Below are 21,675 nucleotides of genomic sequence, written 5' to 3'. Positions count from 1 at the left end.
GTGTCTATGCTGAAGCAGTACATCCATGATCCATCACATATGCTGCCCGTGGAACCTAAATATTTAGAAGTTGATATGACCTATGAAGAGTAGCCCGTTGAAATTCTAGACTGTAAGATAAAAATACTCTTTGTAATTGCTCCATCGCCTTTGTTAAATTTCGATAGGTAAATCATTCACTTGAGGAGGCATCTTGGGAGAAAGAGGATGACATCTAAGCTAAGTATCCTCATCTTTTCAAACAACAAGGTACTACAATTTAGATGATAAAATTTTCAAAATGGGGGGGTAAATGTGATACCCTACCTAAACCTGGTCTAATTTCCCAATTGGTTCGGTTTGGTCTTGTAGGACCTAAACCCGAGCAAGCCACGGTGGGTACTCTATGGAGCATGGTGGCAAGGGTGACTCTGAACTCAGGTTAGCCAAATAAGTTGGAGTCAGTGCCTAGTGAAGTCCACATACCTAAGTCGTGCACTTGCATATATCACGAGGCCATACATGCACAATAAAGGTACGTAACCATATTTTATGTCAAGTACGCATGTTAATCAATTACTGAGAGTAAAATACATGTTAGGGTCGAGCCCCACTGAAAGATCTAATATTTCAACTAAGTTTTGGCCTACTGGTGGGTGGTCATAGATGGGTCGGACCCACTAGTGTGTCCTACCACTGGTCATTAGATATTTTATCCCACTATAAATAGCATTTATTACTTCTCTTTCACCTCGTTTATTATTTACACGATAGTTGATAAAAGTAAAAAAGAGAGAGAAAAAGAAGAAAGAGAAGAGAGGAAGGAAGAAGAAAACGGGGAAGGAGATGATCGTTGTGCATCGTCAGGGTTAGATCTTTTGAATCTGACATCGGATTAGCGATCCTCATCTCGAGATCTACGATTTGAGGTGAGTAAAGTCCATATTCCTTAAACCCTTATGAAACCCAAAGTGAAACTCTTCGATTTGGGTAGAAATATTTTGGATCTTGAATGTGAATCTAAGGTTTAATAAAGTTTCTATATATTGTTTATGAAGGGTTTAGAGGAGGAATTGCAAGATTTGTGAAGTACTTGTTGATCTCTTGAGCTGAAGAGAAGATTTGAGGTTTTGATGTGTTTTTGAGCAAAGAGGTAAGATCCACGCTTGAGACTTTGGATCCACCTTAGATCTATGTTGATTCATGATTTGGAGCTTAAGATTTATGAAAAATATGGTTGAAGCGACCCATGTTGGTTTTCCCAAGATGGGATGAAGAATGGGAGAGAGCAGTAAAATCTCAGTTGCGAGTGGTGGGTACTTGGAAATGGATGGGAGCCACCAATCCAATGCCTCCTGTCCTGGGTGGGCTACTGGCTCGATCGATGAGCAAGACTGGTAGGTGACCTAGCCCGTGGCTTTTGGCCTGTCGGTCCAAACAAAGCTGCTAGTCCGACAGGCAAGCAATGACTGGTGCATGCCTTGCCCGTCGGTCAACCTACCAATCTGATTTATCGGGTTCTAATTGGGCCCAAACTTATTGGACAACTTACTCTAGTGATTCTAAACACATTGGGATCATCATACCTCATTGTTTATGAGCATTAAGTGAAGGTATACTAAACCCAGCTTTTTATGATAGATTGTACTAGAAACTCGCGTCATCACACACCGGTTCTTCCTCGTACCAAGGGTGATCTTTATATACAATTATGTAACTGGGAAGAGGACATTGCATCATATCATTTTAGTTGTAGACTAGCCATGTCATCATATTATTATTATGTAGACTAGTCATCCACGTGTGTCATTTGCATGCATTGATGTGTGTGTTATGAAATTCACTTATGACTTGATATGTTGATATCTTAATTGTTAGATGCCTATTCTTGTTTTGTGATATGAGATGGATGATTTTAAATTATTGAATATGATGCTTGCTAGACTAGATGCCATAGTCGGCTTGGACACGAATGCATTGGTGGCCCTTGGTATGGGAAGTGGTGGCACTATGCAGTCGTACTATCTCACATAGGAGCATACAGTTAGGAATGACATATCCCTGTGCTACGACCCTTCCCGGCCAGGGTTTAGGTGTTGGGTATATCACTTGGGGTAACTTTGATGATATAACAAGAGGGCCAATTGTACTGCTTTTAAATTAATGCATGGCAAGACCCATTTTACTTTTCGATACGCACGGCTGGCCTTCTCCGACAACCCTATGGCGTATCACGAGATGAGATTCGTAACTTAGACCCAGAGCATACCCGCACTGTGGTTGCGAGTAGCACATGACCTATGACTTAGAATTTTTGTCTCGGTGGACTAAGATAATAAAATGAATTGCATGCATTTAGGTTCATTTGTAATGAGCATAATTATGTGCTCTTTCTTTTCACTTACTGGGCTAGTGAGCTCATCCCATGTGTACACCATTTTTAGTTGATCTTGCAAGTTATCTGGCCGAAGAGCTAGAGTTGAGACCCACCGTGGAGTTTCCAGTTGAGGGCTGGTGGGTCCCTGAAGATCTTGGGCACAGGGTCGAGTGCCCATGCAAGAATTGTGTTGTAAGACAGCAACACTGATGCCAACATCAAATTCATTTTGATTATTTAGAAATGTTATCCCTTTTGTGTTCTAGATGCTTAAATTGTATTTCCTGTATTTATATCATGCTTATGGGCCCACATGTAAATATATTTTGTAACATAATTTGGGTATCAAGAGTATTGGGGTATTTACAGATATGTATAGGTAAGACTTCCACTGAAATACAAATTCTACTTGACTTAGTGTGTGAATGTTGTGCTATGGATACCGCGTCATGTGATCTTGGCAGGTTTCGGGTTAACAAGTGTTAACTCGGTCACTGGTCCAGTTCTATATGGAACGGGGAGTGACATGAACTGTTATGATAGGTCTCGGATAGGAAGTGGGAAGTAGAGTCAGATTTTGGCTCATAGCCACCCATTGCCAAAGGGGGAGAGATGATTCCACATGTTCGTGCATTGCTTGCCAGTCTAACTGGAGGAAATTCGTACCTTCCGATTCCAGATGGTAAGTGACTTGACACCCCACACTTGAATCTCGACACTCACCAAAATTTCTGGAAGACCATGAACATAGCCTAGGGAAACTACCCTTGCAATACCAGTTGGTGGACAGTAAGCAGTCAAGACAACAACCTGTCTTGACCACCGAAAAAATGCCACTGGAAACAGCCTGGACTTATTTTTGTTGGTTGTCCGTTGGCCATTTATGCTACTGGTTGGAATTTGATGCCCATAGGACCCACCACCCACATCGTGGACAGCCCTGGATGATTCCAAATCCTTCCCCACACCTTCTTCATGACATGAGCACCTTACAGACCAAAGTAGTTGGGTCCACATGCCCCGAAAGTCGGATTAACTCATCCAAACCGGACTAGGACTAAACCAAACAGACCCTAAGGCCTGTTTTACCATATAAGTGGAAATGAGGATACATTTCCTCCATTCCCACTTGTTCACAAACATGAGAGAGGAAAGGGAGGAGAGAAAAAAAGAAGAAGAAGAGGATGAGGAAGAGGGAAGGACTCACCTTGGCTCCCGGCTGCTGCATCGTCGCCTGAATCCTTACCGGAGGTAAGTGCAACCTCTCTTACCATTCTCTCTCTTCATTTTGAGCTAGGTCAAGCTAGGTATAGGTGGAATCTCGACCCATATACCTTCTAAATATCGAAGATTGTGTATTCCATCTCCCTGGTGCCATTGCCGAGCTCAAACCGAGTTCAGTGAGCTCCGACAACAAGATTGGCCAAATGACCACCTAAGGTTTCGATTGATCAATCGAAGTATCTCCCAAATGGCTCGGTGGAATTGGGATTTTAATAGCTTATAGTGATGCTAGGAACATCCCCCACAAACTCCATGGAACAAACCCCGATGATCGGGCTTGAGCCGAAAAGTCCCAAATCACACGGGCAGTTTCTGTACTGCCACAAGAAATATGCCACCAGAAGCACTGGGGCTGTTTCTGGTGGGCTACTTCCAATGACCACCCGAGCCTTAAGAGCTCCTAGTGATGTCCACCAGAAACAGCACTGATATTTTCGGTGGACAATGCCTGTTTTCGTACTCTATTTGGGGTTAGTCAATGACAATTAAGAGGGACCTCCATTTTCATATTCCCCTAAACTACCAGATTATCTGCTACAGTCACTTCCCAATGATTACTAAATTTTGTCTAATGTCTCTCGGGATTGTAAAAAGTCGTCAATTCGATTCTTCCATCAAATTTTTCCTATTTCTGCTGTTTAATTACAAAATGTCTCTCTTGACGTGGATGGATGGTGCTGCAACATTTGAAAAGAAGGATCTATCAAAAGTAAAATTTCAGGTCCATTTATTCAGTCACAAATTTACTAACCCAGTCTGATGAATGCAATAATAGGTGTGCAAGCTTATGTCATTGCTCTCAATGGTGACGCTTGTTTCAGAAAAAACATTTTTCATCGGAAAATAAAATTAGGATTTTGGAGAATGGCTCTGCAAGAGAACCCTTCTAAAGCCTCCCCTCTGTTAAGTGGGTGGACTTACATCCAATCAGTGTTCTATGTCTCTAAGCAAGAGAACACCTCTTACTTGTTTCCCTTGTAACTCCAATAATGGTCTTGGTGGATTTGGCCTGCTTCTGCTTTACTAATGCTAGCTGTGTGATTTGCTTTTACTTGTTTTAAATACTCATGTACTTCTTTTCATTTTGAGTTGTCGGTGGTGATACTGTGTTGGAAGATATTTTCTTTCTTATCTTAACCCATCTGGATCTCGGTGTTAGAATGAAGATATCTGTTCTCAGACGGAAGTCCAGTGCAGGATCCCAAACTGGACTGGGTTCAGGTTTTGTGGATTAATAATGGTGTTAGCAAGAGCATGAGTTACTGAGTTTATTGTGGTGCCTCGTTATTTTGACATCGGGTTTCTCACCAACACATTACCTTACCCAGCGCGCTTATTCACAGTGTGATTACCAATACGTGATTTAGCATATAAATCACAGAAAATGGATGGGTGGGCAAACGCCCCATTATGAGATTCAATGCCATCTTATTTCTTTTCCTAATCATGTGTTGAAAGTTAGGAAACTTGTTGCATAAGGTCCTTGCGCAACACTTTTTGAAAATTAGCAAACTTGTAGCATTAGGATTTTTTTTTTTTTTTTTTTTTGATATAAAAAGGTTAACTATTCTCCTATTAACTACATTAGGATGCTTCCAATTATTGAGAGTCCAAAATCCAAGTCAGGTTTGGAAATGTGTTCAAAACTTTAGGTTCTATGTAAGGTTGTGCAATTCCAAGTTATATTTCTTTCCAGAATGCGTCTATGATACCCATCTCTCTCTATCCTTTGTTATATCTGATTTCCTTATCACATTCGTCTGTATAAGGAATTGGCTCGTCTCAAGATCTTCGATTTCCTATTCTCTACCAATTGGTTAACTGCATACATGTCTCCGTCTGATCCCAGCCACCCTTTTGATCAATTCCATTTTGATACATGGTTCTACGATCTAATATCATTCCTCTTGGTTCAGGTCTTGGTAGGCTCATCTTTTTTTTCCCAATTTTCATTAACCAACATAATTTCACGGCACCCCTTTGAACAAATCCAAAGTTGGACTACATAGTTGGATTAATCATCAGTCGACGAAATTCTTCGAATCAATCTATGTAGTATTGGTTCACCTATGCCCTACTTCAACCTTTGTCTGCTCTTACACGCCATCTTACCAATACTTGCAATCAAGTTACCCAAAATTTTGGTCGTGTGGTTCCTGTCGAAAATTGTGCATACTTTTTGTTAACTCATGGTTTCATTAAACAACTTTAGTCAGAAATCATATCTTATGGTTTAACTACATAACGCATCTTTACTACAAATTAGGTACGTAAGAGAGTCGAAGTCATTTTTTTTTATGGCTAAGCACTTAGAAATATTTGAATGTTTTTTTATTTCTAAAACCGCAATATGTGAATGATTTAGCACTTTTCCCATCTTGTGAGATCATTTACCTCAACCTATGTTATGCATAACAGAGCGTTGTGTTATATAAAGAGGACCTATAGTCAATTTCATACACATTTAAGTTGCGCTCAATATCCCAAATAAAATTGGAATACAGCTCCAAGTTTCCAAATGGCTACACGATATAGGAAAGTAAATAATTACAACATCAATTGCCAACAGTTAATCCTCTATGACACAATAGAATTTAAGATAAAAAAAAATATGCATGAGTCAAATATTGACAGTATTAACGATTTGATATTGGGGTCAGGGAAAAAAAATATTTCACAAATGCATCAATTTTCCTCACTGGATAGAAACAATATGAGACATCTTCATTCCATATTTCAGAAACCTACATCACACATTTCCATGTTAAAAATGGTACAAAACTATACAATTCGTTGGAGCTGATAATTTAGAAGAAGCAATGTCAAATATTCATGGGATACAGTATTCTTACATAACCAGTCATTCATTGGAAACTTACTATCATAACTGGGATCTGAGGAATAATTTAAGGAAATTCATATATAACCCAGAACATAGCCTTGTTATCCTATAAACTATCATGACATCTTAATCAGGCACAATTTATCAAATAAACAATATAGACAAACTCTCTTACCCACCCATTCAAAGAATCAAAATGTTTCTCATGAGATAAAAATGAAACCAATTCCACGTTTATTAGCATTATTGTGAATTAACATCTAAACAAGTGAATTTGAAATATCAATACTCCAGTGAGGGACCATTTCGTAATCAAGATGGCTCAGAACCACCAAACCATAGTTATTACCTTAAGTTCTCAACCATTTTTGAGATGCGGAGTCCTAACCTACAATCAAGATTTTAAGTACATTATAGTAAGTTGATTTTAAGCGTTATCAAATACCCAGGGTTTACCAAATAAAAAAAAGGGCAGTACAAAATAATATATCTAGACCAAATTAAATTTAAACGGAAAAAACAAATACACCTGCACTCATACCCATGAGGTGTAGCCTGCGTAACCATCAAGAACATGAGTTGTCATTCAATATATTCTCCCATCCACCATTTTACACAATCACTCTCCAAGCATGTATCATACACAAAGAATATAAAAGTAGTGTACACAGCCATTATGTCCATACAGAAACCCATAAGATCGTACATGCGGCACATCGGCTGTGTTTTGTCAACCAAAATTTTTTTGGCCCTCAAGCGACCTGCATTAAACACAAAAAAAGATCTGATAAGCGTAGTCCATGGACAGCTTAATTTTAAGTACATAATCTATGAATACAATAAATTTAAATCACTGACATATGAAATTATGACGTTTACCTACTACATTAACTTCACATATCTCAGAAAGCACCATCCAACATATCTTCTCTCCTAATCGATTCAGTTTCAAAATGTCTATTCATCGACTCACACTTTGTCTTGTTATGCCCGAGACATCCACATTTACTACACAGGTTCTTCCTCTTCCCTTTGCATTCCTCCATCGGATATTTTTCACGGCCTTTGCTTTTTGGGCGACTACGACTAACGGCAGGCAATGGTACCTTCACGTGATTATGGGTCTGGCATCTAGATTCAACATTGTTTTGCATAGGATGGGTTGAATCACTGAATCCACCCCCAGTACTATTCTACAATTTGGTGGTAAAATTATTACAAAATACTTGAAGCATTCTCATAGAAAGTACACAACCTTCTTGTGATGAGCAAGCCAAGGACATCATTGACATATTGGCTTGCCGTATCTCCACAGTGACTTGGTTGTTGTAGATCCCTGGGAGTTTCGTTGAATATCAAACGACATGCCAGAACTTGCTTCCTTCGTCCACCTAAATAGAATGTAGTTAGATGGGATAGCATCACAATCTACAATCTGTAGAACCATCAACGCATGCTTACATAACCCTATGAACTCAAATAAATGGCACCCACATTGCACCTCCTCTTTTGACGAGTCGTATAACACCACGCACCTTTGCTCACTTGGGATCTTAAAAGGGCCCACCAAAAACTTATGAACTACCCCCCCCCAACTGATTCCTTCTTCACAAATAGGCTAAAGCTAGAATTAAAAAATGTTTCTTAAAAATATCAAACACCCTTCTTGTGTACACCTTACCAGCATGCTCTTCCACAGGATGCTATGAAAATAATTGAGGTAGTTAGGTACATGTTCTCACTCTGCATTAGCTTCCTTCTCTCTACGCCTAGCAATAGCCTTTTCGTATTGCTTGAAAATTTTAAACAACGTCATTGTGCCCCTAAAATAACCTTGGAAATAACTTTTCATCGCCTCACTTCATTGTGTTGAGCTCATCTCGACAAAAAAAAATGCTTCTTCAAACAATATGGCACCCAATGCTCCTTTTGAGCAAACTTATCTCTCAACCAAGAGTTGTCCTTCAAGTTATATTTCACCATCATTGCTTCTCATTGAATAACAAAATTTTCCTCGGACCATGTACGATATATGCACTGAACCCATTCCCTCTTAGATTATGGATTTCTATACCATAATGGACCAAAATGTTATTGGGCATGCTTAGCAACGTGCCACGAGCAAAATCAATGAACTGCATTGGGAAAAACACTGGCCACAATGGGTACAATACCAGTACACTCAATAATAATAGTGGCATTTGGTTCCTTGTCTCCCATAGCATTCAACCATGCCCTAAGCAACCACTCAAATGAATCCTTAATTTCATTGGCAATCAAACCACAACCGAATATAATAGATTTTCCATGGTTGTTCACGCCTGTAAATGGACGAAATGGCCACCGATATCGATTCTTCTTGTACATCATGTCAAACACCACAACATCACCAAACAACTGATTTGTAAACCTCACTCTACTATCAACACAAAAAATTCCATTGAGCCTCCCATTGTTAGATAAATTGATGGAATAAATAAATTCAGTATCCTTAGATCAGATGGAAACAAAATAAGCTAATACCGATTAGCAGTCCTCCGTAATCATATGCATTTCATTAGTCTTCATAAATCTTTTCAGCCTCCCTTTAGACACACCAATATTACGTTGACCATTGAAGATTTCCACCATAACATCACTAATTTGAGATCATCATTAGAAAAAGGAGGCAAGTCATACTCAGAATCAAAAATTTCATTCATGAAAAAAGGAGTAACAGACTCAACATACACATACTCTGGACTCTCCTCGAGAGGGGAGATTAACATGAAATTATAAACAAAATATTCAACAACAGACTCGACTACTGACTCGATGATGGACTTGAAGTTTGACTTAATGCCTTTATCAGTGGTATCCAGGTTGGTTGACTTAGTAGCATGAGTAAACTTGAAGTTCTCACCAATGCTTGTCCAATTCTGGAGCGGCTCAATGGACTGATGGATAAATAGATGTGGCAATAGATCACCTTCTTCTTCTAGGATGGTCACAGCTATCTCCTCTGTAGTGCTGCACTTGTTCCCTTATTCTTTTAACTACTTGTTTATAAATTGACCGATCTCTTCCTCATTGGGTTCTTCTCATTGCCACCCAATTCCTCTGTATCAGATGTTTGCACAGACTCATCATCCTCGATATTGCTTCCTATGAGGTTAATGGAAATATACCCCTTGATCTGCTTGCCTACTGCTAATGCCATTACTGCTCTTAGAAGATCATCTGTGACTCCTCCAACTTCTTTTGGATCCTCCTCTAGAGGTGGGGTTGCCTGAATCAATGGTGTGGGGTTAGTCTCTTGATCCTCCCCCAGAACATTCACTGAATCTGTTGATAAAGTTATCTTTGGAGATTCTAATAATACAAGCATATCCTTCGAACTGTACTCACCATTCCATCCTTCTTTTGGATTTGATGGCTTGTCTATCGACCCATGGGAATGATTTAAAGGTGATGAGGGATATGGGGGTGGGGTGATATGAAAGGGATGTGATGTAGAAAATAGGCCATTTGATGAAGGTAATGGATGATAAGATGATAAAGGGGAGCCTGCCTTCTGGTGGTACCGTGAGAAGGAGGACAATGGCTACAACAGATGATATGAGGTGGTGAGTTCTTCTTCTAGGGTCGGTGACGAAGGAGGGAAGGTGGGTATCTGATCATCATCTTCTTACTCTTTTTCTGATGGCTCTGCTTTCCCAGGGATTTTTTTGACCTTGTTCCTACCTCCCATGATAATTTAAGTGATCACTTCGAGCCTATGGCTTGATGAGTTGAGTGGGGTCACTTTTGTTGATTCTTCTTCTAATACACTGACTGTTGCATGATCAGGAAGTGGGTTGGTAATACCATTGGGAGGATGTTTGGGCTCGACTTCAATGGTCTTGTTGTCTATCAAATCTTGAACTACATACTGTAAAGTTAGGCATCAATAGTATGTCCCTTCTAAGCATGGTAAGCATAATACTCACAATCTTTATACCAAGGTGGGGGAGGATTATGGATTACCCTCAAAGCCGTAGTTCCCAAAAGATCTCGCTTCTTCAACTTTTTATATATTGTGGCCAAAGGCATTACCAATTATGTGAATTCTCTTCTTAGGTGAGGAAATTTTTGGGAAGGAGCATTTAATCGTATTACAAATGGCTGTGAAGGTGAAGTGGTCGCAAATGATATTGACTATTGGACTGCACCCATCATATTGGTTTCAGGATTCTTGTCTAGCCCACCCTTGGTACTCTTCCCCATGTCTTGATATTGTGCATCCCTTAGGATCTTGTTCTCAACACGTGTCCTAGTGGCTATTAGGGCATCAAAAGTCTACAAATGTTGATAGTAGAGAACATCATAATAAGCCTTTGACAAGTTCTCAATCAACATTTCTACTTGTTCTACTTCAGAAGATCGATCTGTCATCTTGGCGGCCTTGTTTCTAAACCTTGTTAAGAAAGTGGTATACCCTTTCCTAGGTTGTTGTCTCAAGGTTTCGAGCTCTCGATATTCTTCATCTACTTCAGTGTTATGGGGATACTGTTTAGTGAAGACTTTCACTATGGCCGCCCAATTTTATGCCCATGTGGATTCCAACTGCATGAGCCACCTTAGTTCTGGTCCCGATAATGTTGACTTGAATACCTACCTCATCTAATTGTCAACAATTTACCATATCTTCATGATACTGAGGAATACCTCCAAACGAGCCTTAGGATCCCTTGACCTGTCAAATCTATCGGTTTGACACTTGAACTTTTCAGGAATTCTTGCCCCGAAAAAGAAACTCATCTCATCAAAATCTACTATTTGATTCTCCTGACTTATTCCTGCTCGGATCATATCCTCAAGCTTCTCCGATTGTTCTCTCATTTTCCTTTCCCTCACTGTCTCTGGAGGTTCCTTTTGAACATGTGCCACAAATTCCTCTTTTTCATCATTAATTACAGTCGGAGGGGGATCCCTGGAGGAAGTCCCTTGATGACCTATAGGCCTAGTTGGTTCTGGCTTTGCTAGAGGAGGAGTTCTGTCAGCCTCGAGATCGGTCCAAGGTAGGTTCCATAACAAGTACAACACTTGAGCTAATCCATTCTTGACTTCAGTAACTTCATCTTGCAATGTCTCTACTAGGTGGACCCATGCTTGTTTCGGTGTTTCCATGTTGGGTGGATCCATATGAATATGAACTAGGTTGTAATCACTTGGTGGTAGACAATCTAGGAGAGACGATGGAGGTGATACTAGACTTAAGCAAGTCAACTGGTTACCCTAGCGTGTCCAAATGGGCCGTGGAGAATACTTGAGGTGTGGAATTGTGCCTGAACCAAAAATGATCTATTTTAGATTTCTTGAATTCCCAACCCCTTGTTCACTCATTCACTAGATTAACAACCAATGATCCATTCAAAGTTAGCCACTTAATGGTAGGGGTGAATAGGGGTTGATGCCCCTAGTCCATCAATGCCATAAATGGGACATTCATACAAATGGTTTGACTAGAATACCCTTATTAATACATTCTTTATCAATAAAGTCATGCTTTCCCTAATTGTGTCCCACTAGGTGACCTTCCTCCTAGTTTCCTTAGGTCTTTTAGATAATTCAGCATTTTACGGGACTTTAGACAGAAGTTAGCCTAGATTGCATATGCTAAATCATCCACATTTCATTTCTAAGAGGAAGGACACCTTTTATCCGAAACCTACTTAGGAAAGAGTTTCTTTATAACTAGAATGCATATTAGGAAGACTCCTTTTCAAGACCGCAAACAAATTCTACAGATCAACATGTAGTATTCCTAGCGTTCTCCATCTATTTCCTATATGATGCGAGCATATGGTGGATGCAATAGGACTAACAAGGCTTCCTTGACAGGATCTATATATGCAAGGTATGTGATCCTTTTGATATACCCGTGGGTATAAGATCAAGGGGGTGACTTTTTTGCCCTTTACTCATGACCACACATGAGGTTAAGCAACTGGCTACGGGGTGGTGGAATTGTGAGTGATTGTGTGTAAAAGTGTAATGCAATAATATCATTATTCAATCTCAGAATGTCATAAAGTGTATGGATCTCCCCAAGGGTGCTGGCACAATTATGAACATCCTCACCATTTAACAATACCCCACACCCTTGTACAGAAAGCAACCACTATTTTCTCTCAGAGTACTTTCTATGACATGTACTGAGGTGCGAGCATGATAGAGAGTCACTCACCAAATGATTTCACTTCGAGCACGATGCATGATGTGGTTAGCGAATATAATTACAAACATGGGGTTAGTCAAACATGTTTTCAAATAGATGTGTTGGAAAATGTTCTTGCATTTAATGGTAGCATCTAGTGTTGGAAGCTTGACATTATCCCCAGTGGAGTCACCACTGTGAGGATAGAGGCCAGATATGAGATCTCTGTCCTCTCTCCTATGGAGGGAAAGGACTTGCATGCATTCCGTCCTCTCTCCTCTCTTTATCTTTTTAATGAGGGAGGGGTGTGTTGTGTGTGCTTACCCTGCGGGCCCCGCATAGTCATATCACCACTCAAAGATACGTAGAGGCCTATTTCACAGGAGTGTATAGTTCGTCATTCAAGATAGGGATTTGATGATGGTCCAATACAGGGATCAGGATCATGTAAAAGGGGTTTAGAGTCACCACCTATGATTATGGGCCTAGGACTCAGTGGTGGGGCCAATTCCTGAGAAAATGGCCCAAAGTTGGTCTAGTCCAAAGATTTAGGGTAAGTGTCAGGTTGTAGAATTGGGAAGGTGTTAGGCGCCCAATCTATCTGGTTCAACCGATCTTCCTACTAGATGCTTAGGAATTAACATTTTCCATAATTATTCTTATTCCACATGTATGGCTAAGTTATCACACATATATACATTGACTGGATTTAAATAACTATGTACACTAAAATGAGGTCAATATAAAGTATACATTATGCTAATTTTATTAAGAAAGTATACCTGAGTTTGACCCCTGTTTTGGGTCAAGAGGGGTCGACCCCCTGGTTGATGTTGGTATGAACTTTTTTATGGATCCTTCCGGTTTAGGGGAAGATGGTTTTGACCTCCAACTTCCTTTCTTGAGAGATGCTGACTGTGATATTATTCGAACAGAGTTCCAGCTAGGAACTTTTACTTTTGGATTTGAATTCTGACAGAGCTTTGGCTTGGGAAGGCTATTTTTGGGCTTAAGCTGAGGTAGTATTCAGGCAGAGCTTCCGCTAGGGATAGGTTATGGGAGGGCTAGGCTGGGGTGGCACTCGAATAGAGCTTCCATTGGGCATAGGCTATGGGATGGCTAGGTTGAGGTGGCACTCAGACAGAGCTTCCTTTAGGGATAGGCTATGGGAGGGCTATGAGGAAACTTTTCCCAAAAATCTCACTCAAAGAAAACAAAGGATTGAAGAGTCCTGAAGGCCTGAAGAACATTTCAGATCTTATGAAAATCTCTCCGAAGACTTGAAAAACCTCAAAAGGAAGGAGAGAGGGAAGACCTCTGCTACCATGGGTTGCTCCTAAGAGACTTGGTTGTTGTGGTGTATAAAATCAAAGGGAGGGGGTATTTATAGAATTTTTGGACCAATAGGGAAGAGAGAAAATTTCTTAACCAATGATAGTAAAAAGTAATTTTTCTAAACCAATGGGGTGAAAGTAAGAAATTTTAGACCAATGGGGTGGAAGGTAATTTTCTATAGCCAATGGGGTGAAAGGTAATTTTTTTGGACTAATAAGGTAAAAAGATTCTTTTTTGGACCGATGGGAGGCCGTGGAGTAGGGTATGCTAGCTAGGTTATGTAGGGTACATGGCGGGTGAAGGGGGACTCCGATCGTGGGTAGGAGTGTCAGAGGTTTTGGTAAGGGTACGGGAGCTTCAGCAGAGGTGCTAAAACTCCAATATGGGTGTTAGGGCTCCAGCAGGGGTGCTGGGGCTCCAGCAAGGGTGTTGGGGCTCCGACATGGGTGCTAGGGCTTCGACATGGGTGCGAAACTTAGACATGGGTGATGAAACTCGATTGGGTATGCATGGGGCTTGGTCAGGGTATGTGCGGGGCTTAATCGGGTATGTGTGGGGCTTGGCCAGGTTCACGCGAGGCTTGGTCGGGTGCACGCAGGGCTTAGCCATGTGCACGCGTGGCTTGGTCGTGTACAAAAGTGGCTTGGTTTGGTGCACGCTGGGCTTGGCTGCTTGCACACAGGGCTTAGATGGGCAGGGTTTGGGCACTCAAGGCAAGGCATGGGGGCTCGCATGGGAGGGGTTTGGGCACTTAAGGCAAGACATGGGTGCTCGCATGGGTGGGGTTTGGGCACTCAAGGTACGATTTCTAGGAGTGATTGCAGGAGATCCGATGGCCTGATTTTGACGTACTATATATCATTGGAATCATAAGTTTGAGTACTATGCATTTGTGTGGTCACTTTGGCTAGATTCCTTTGTATATAAAATGTCATAATTGGACCCTTCTTTTCTCTCAAATGGGTCTTTTGAGAATTTTAGGTGAGTAGGGAATGCTCCTGGGAATAGTTACCTCAGTTAGTTATCATCTCTATCGATCAGAAGCGAAATGTTACATCCAAGATTCGTATGTCATCATAGCTGGGGGAGGGTGACCAAATTACGTGTCTACACATATATGCTAGCCCTTCCACCTTCATTTAGCAATGTTCACAATGTATTCCACATTTCAATGTTGAAGCAATATGTCCATGATCCATCTCATGTGCTAGCTGTGGAACCAGAGTACTTGGAGGCTGATATGACTTATGAAGAACAGCCTTCTGAAATCTTGGACCAAAAGATAAAGACCCTTCACAACCAATCCATCGCTTTTGTAAAGGTGCGATGGGCCAACCATTCACTTGAGGAAGCATCCTAGGAGAATGAAGATGAAATCTAGGCTAAATATCCTTATCTATTTAGATAATCAGGTAACTTCAATTTTGGGGATGAAATTTGTAAAGAGGGGGGTAGATGCAGAGCCCTGCTCTCTAAACCCGGTTTATTGACCGATTGGTTCAGTTTGGTCTTGTAGGGTCTGAACCAGAATGGGTTGATGCGGGTGCCCTATGGTGCATGACAGTAAGGGTGATGTCAAATGCTGGGTGGCCAAACAAGATTGAGCCAGTACCCGATGTGGTTCGCACGCCTAAGCCATGCCCTTGCAAAAATCACAAAGCCATGTACAAATAGGAAAGGTACGTTATAATAATGAATGATAAGAACTTACTCCACAACACATGGCGAGAGTGAGATACGTGTTAAGATCCCGTTTTCACTAAATTACAGCAATGTTGGCATTGTTTTGGTCAACTGGTGGGTGGTTACTGGTAGGTGTGAGACCCACCAATGTGACCCACCTGTAAGGGAAACATGGGCCCCAGCAAGCCCAACTTGGGTAAGCACATGTATTTTAGGTTTTGGTCGTAATGAAGTCACGTGTGTTCGATAATGTCTACTATTTTACCCAGAATTGTAATTTAATGTATTTTGGCCCATAAAGGGGCAAAAAACCAAACAGGCCTTAGAAGATATGTCTCTCTCTCCCCCATTTATGATTTCAACAAGTTTGGTGAGAGGAGTAAAGAAGAGGGAGAAAAGAGGAAGAAGAAGAGAAGGAAGAGGGAAGAAGGTTCCCCTTAGTTTTTGAAGCTGCATCTTACCTTTTCGTCATCGGAATAGTGTCTGGTGTCTTGAGATCTGTGTTTTAAGGTAAGTAACATCATAAACCCTTGAAATATGATAAAACCCTTTTATTTGTGCTCAAATCAAAGAGATAATGGAACCCTTGAGTGTTTTCCTTGAAGGTTTGAGGAAGGGAAACAAGATTGGAGGTATTGAGGTGATATTTTGAGTTGGGGAAGAGGATCTTAAGTTTTGGAGTTTTCTTGAGCCAAGGTATGATTTCATTCCCCAAAACCTTGATGTTAAATTAGATCTATGGAATAATCAAGTAGATGACGCCTAAAATGTGTGGGAAATGAAGTTGGAACAACCCCCTTAGGTTCCCAAGAGGAGGAACGACGAAGGGAAGAAGAATAGCAAAACCCACAGAACACTGGTGGTTAGCACCGACGGGTAGTCAGACCCCCTGGTGTGACCCCTCAGTCTTACTTGGGCTTCTGGCCTAACAGGTGGGCAAGACTGGCTGGTACCAGACCCACCGGTCTCCTTTGGGGCTATCAACGGGTACCAAACCCACCAGTATAACCCGTCAGTTTGTGTCTGGGTGTTGTCTGCCTCGATAGTGTGAGCAGGTGGGTTCTCCTACCAACCTGTAGCCCAAATGAGTTCCATTGGAACTCAAACTCATCGACAACCTTTCTTGCATTATTAAACGCGTCATGACCATATCTTACATAATTTTATAATTCTGAAATGGACGTATTCTAAATTCTTATTTGTGTTAGGTTTTGAGACACTCGTCTTCACTCTGAATCTTACCCATACCGTGAGTGCGTATTCTCCTACAAGAATAGGTAAGTGGGGAGAGGACTTTAATTTTATTTTAGGAGTGTTTTTGGCATCTCATACATTCATATATTAACTTGACATTATGTATGCCATTCTCATGCATATGCTTGATTGAATGTTGATGTATGTAGAAATGAACATGTTGTATCTTTATATTCTCGATGATTGTCACTTGTTATGAATCTGAGCATGGATTATTAATGATGGATTATGATGATGATTTATCGAACATGTGTGGGATTTTCTAGAATAGATGTCGTAGTCAGCTTGAAAATGAATGCATTGGCACATTGTGGTATGGGACGCGAAAGTACTATGCAATCGTATTATCTCATATAGGAGCATGTGGTTAGGATTGCACATTCTCTCATGCTACGACACTTCCCAACAAGGGTTTACATGTTGGATTATCACTAGGGGGAAGCTCAGTCGCAGACCACTATGGTGGTTAGAAGTATGCCTGACTGATCAATAAGATAGTTGGAAACCTTGGTGATATATTCAGAGGGCCAATCATACTGCTTTTTATTTTCTGCTATGGTTCTGCCACAATTTACTTTTTTGAGTGCTCACAGCTGGCCTTCTCCAAGAACCCTATGGGCGTATTACGGGATAGGGAACGCATCTCGTGCCTGAGGCATACGCCTACTTTGGTTATGAGTAGCATGTAACCTATGACCTACTAATGATTACTTAGGTGAAATATGTTTAAAATGAATCGCATGCATATAGTACCATTTGATTGCAATTGCTTGTATGAGTCTTTCTTTCCATTTACTGAGCTAGTGAGCTCACCTCTCGTGTACATACTATTTTAGATGATTTTGCAGGTTACTCTGTAGAAGAACCCATGTCGGATCCCACCAACGAACCTCCAATGGGGGATTGGTGGGTCCTAGATGGATTTGACCAAGGAGATGGATGCTCGTGTGAGAACTACATTGTGGGGCAACAATAGCATATTTCTATTTACAATTCTCTTTTGGTTCTTTTGGTATACTCCCCTCTTGTGTGCTCTCGATAATTAAATTGCTATTTCTTATGCAAAAATCATGCCTACAGGCCCATATATAACTATACTATGTATAACAATTTAGGTATCTAGAGTATATGGGCATCTACAAATATTTATACATAACAAGACTTCCGCTGAAATTACATTATTATATTCCATGATTACTATGGCTTGCTGTGCTATGGTTACTGTATTAGATGATCCTGTTGGTTTTGGGTTACCTAGAGGGAACCCGTCACCGGTCTGGTTCTATGTGAACGAGGCGTGACAAGAACAAAGTCTTCATTCCTCCAAATGTGTTGAACCGAGAAAGGAGGATGAGATTGTGACATGCTTCATCTCTCGAGTCCCATCACTTCGACTTTGTTCAGTATCTGAGTTGCAGATTCATAGAAAGCATCGTAGAGCTTCTTGTAGTCAGATTTGACGAGGAAGGATGGGAGGGGGAACATGTTTATGAGTAGATCTTCTAAGAAGTTTGGAATTTTTTTTTGTCAAACCCAATGTAAATAGAGGGGCAAGGTAGAAGGTGAGCCACTTGGCAAGAAGTGTGGGTCCATCTGATCCGATCTTGGTAACGGATGGATTCTTATTATCACAGAACATAAGAAATATGAAGTTGAAAGACATGGAATCACTGGTAGTTTTGAAGTTGGCTTTACCTTTTCTGGAAATCTGATCTTCGAGAAGTGGGAAGAGGTCAATAGAGAGTGAAGAGTGGAACTCAAGAATGAATCTCTTATGACAAGACACGAGGATAGAGAAGATGAAACATTTGAGAAGGGCATCTTTGGGTTTGGAGGGATCGAGATAGGAGAAAATGCGGTAACCACTGCTGTAAGAAGTGGAGGGCATGGAAGTGCTGACGAAGACTTTTTTCTCTTAACCTTGGAGAAGTTGAAGAGGACTGTGAAGGTCTTGGCGTCGAGGAGGACGATGACTCTCTGTGCTTGATGTCTTAGTGAAGGTGAGAATAGGAATTGGGTGAAAATGAGTTTGAGTGGAAAGGGTATAACGGTTATTTTACCTCTTCACTTAATAGTGACTGACGGTAAGTGGTGTGAGTCGGTGAAACAGAGGGGGTGTTCTTATAATTGTGGCATTCTCCAGGGGGTTGCACTGTAAATTACCCTTTATAATTTGTGCCTCGATTTTTTTTTTAAAGGAAAAATTGAAGGAGAGCAGGCGGTCCCCATAAACTGATCATGGTTTCTCCCAAATTTTAGCTACATGGTGAGATGTTGTGGTAATTTTTCTCGTTGGACAGATAAAACATTGATTGGATTAGTCCCAAGTGAATTTCTGGATCTAATTAAGTGAATTTGAGGATCTAACTCAATTTAAGGAAAAAAAGAACTCTAACCTGGAGTGTGGCCTACGTAGCCCTCCCATTTGTATCTCTCTCATTCCCATATGAAAAGAAATTTATGTCCCTTATTTTTAGGAGGAGAGAGATACACACAGGGATGGCGTACTATGCTACTAGATAGAGAACCACTTCCATTTTAATTTAATACCTTCCCAAGTTTTTGCATGCATTTAACATTCTTATATTTTCAGCCATTCCTATGTAGCCGTTAGATTTCCAGAGCTTTATTTTTTTTTTTTACTTGTCAAACTCTGTTTGGTTGAAAATCAAAATATAAGTTGGAGACCTTGAAGTCTACTTGTCCACAACTTTTAGAGTCCACTTGATTAGCTACATGCAAAAGTTTACAAGGTTTTGACAAGCTTGCCAAGGTGGTCTATCTCATTGTGCCCTATGAAACGATGAAGTGGCAATTTTGACCGTTGCGTACCTATTACATGCCTTAGATTTAACTATATGTTAAATTTTAAAATCTAATTAAACTAATATTCTCTCATATTATTATCCAAAAAAAAAATATATATATATTCTCTCATATAATGCATCCCCATGTATGTCCATGAACACTTACAATACTCTAACCACTATTGTATGCTCTCCCATAGTCCTAATTTTCAAACCTCTATTTTTCCACTTAGTAGATTCTATTTGGATTGAAATTTTATATGTGAACATGTTTTGGAATCTCCATATCCACAAAATTTCAGTACCCTGAACCAATCAAATGGCAAATATTTAAGACAAAGAATGGAGAGTGTGCAAGACAAAGAACTATCACCTATATATAAATTCCTAAATTTTACCAAATGGGAATGAGTTCCTTATCAAGCTGTGTAGCATATGCTGCACCTTTTGTGTTTTACTTTTTATTCCCACAATAGGGGGTAGACATAGTGAGGTACTGACCATCATGGCAACATTTTATCCCCTTAGAAAATCTTTGAGTTTTAAATCTTAGTAAAATTGAGGGTGTCAATCAGTGCGGTTCCGGTTGTTCAATTTGGTTCTTATTTGATTTACATTTTGAAAAGGTCGAAATCAAAAGTGAATTGTCTGGGATAAAAAAAATTCAGAATCATTTGACATTTAATCTATTTTTACCAGCTTTTATTCGATTTTGTTGTCTAGTTCACACGCTATTTACATGTGATTTGTAGTGCCTATTTTAACATTTGCAATTCGGATTTGTAATTTGTTTAACTCTGATCCACATTCAGTCTACATGTGGTTTGTAGTATTGGTTCACATTCATTTTACATGCGGTTATAGTGTTGGTTTATATTCGATTTTACCTTTGTGTCCTTTAACTCGATTATTTTTAAGCCCAATTTGAGAGAATGAGCATATAAATTTAGAATGATTAAAGCTTACCATATCAATATTCATAGCAGATTCTCTTACTCTACATTTAGTTATTTATTTATTTATTTTTTTGGTAGATCTCACTAAACATTCGAACATCATAAAAAACCTCCTTTAAAAACACAAAACCAGCCCTTGCCTAAACATAAGGCAGTACAGAAAATTGAGTTTATTAGGTCTAGTTTTACTAGTTCTTATTTGGTTTACAACTGTCAGTATTCTGGTGCAAGTCAAAACCAAACTGTGAGAAAACCTATGAAATCAGAATCGAGTCATTTTTTACGATCTGATTCGATTCAATTGTAGATTATCGATTTTGATTCCAATTCCATTTCACACACTTAAGTAGAACTGAACCACATTCTCACTACAGGTATATTTTTCAAGCTATCAAGATTCGAAAAGATGAACAGCTGAGTCAGCAACCTAGAACCTCCCTGATTGCATTAATTGCGCTACATTGGTTTGGTTGATATTAAATTTCTGCCTCTTATTTCATGAGAATCAATCAGATTTTGGGGTCCGTTAGATAATTATCCCTACGATTCCCAGACATTCCCTGAACAGAACAATTAACTAACACCAACTACGACCCAAAAATATTTAAGAGGAAGCAATACCACTTTGTCAAAGGGAAAAAGTGGGTTTGGGGATGGTTGAGGTTGGAGAATATAATTAAAGAAAAAGAAATCTGTGCCGGAGCATGCCTGCGGCAGTCAGACAGAGGGGCAAAATGACTGCCCTGGCCATCATAAAAGATGAAAGTGCCTTGTTCGAGATTCCGGGTGGGTTGGTTGTGAGTAAAACTTCGTCAATTTTAAAAGGAAGAAAGAACGTTATACATTTAGCACTTTTCATGTTTAGACGACCAGCTGCCCTTCGTGCACTAGGTATTTTCATGTCCAACTGTGTTTGGGTGTAGAGAGTGCAGATGGTCAACGTTCCCTTCCACATATTAAGGTGTTCACAGATACGGCAG

At 40.1% G+C, this 21,675-nt stretch overlaps 1 long non-coding RNA gene across 1 annotated transcript; it reads left to right on the top strand.

Annotated features, from left to right (window-relative positions):
• The first annotated feature begins 3,491 nt into the window (after nt 1-3,491).
• On the top strand, nt 3,492-4,722 carry LOC122088876. The gene is made up of 2 exons (XR_006143178.1): nt 3,492-3,607; nt 4,416-4,722. It is a non-coding gene; the product is annotated as an uncharacterized LOC122088876 (long non-coding RNA).
• Nucleotides 4,723-21,675: the final 16,953 nt, after the last annotated feature.

The sequence above is a fragment of the Macadamia integrifolia genome, chromosome 9 (genome assembly GCF_013358625.1).
Source record: "Macadamia integrifolia cultivar HAES 741 chromosome 9, SCU_Mint_v3, whole genome shotgun sequence".
Lineage (NCBI taxonomy): Eukaryota > Viridiplantae > Streptophyta > Magnoliopsida > Proteales > Proteaceae > Macadamia > Macadamia integrifolia.
This window is presented reverse-complemented; position numbering and strand designations above follow the sequence as displayed.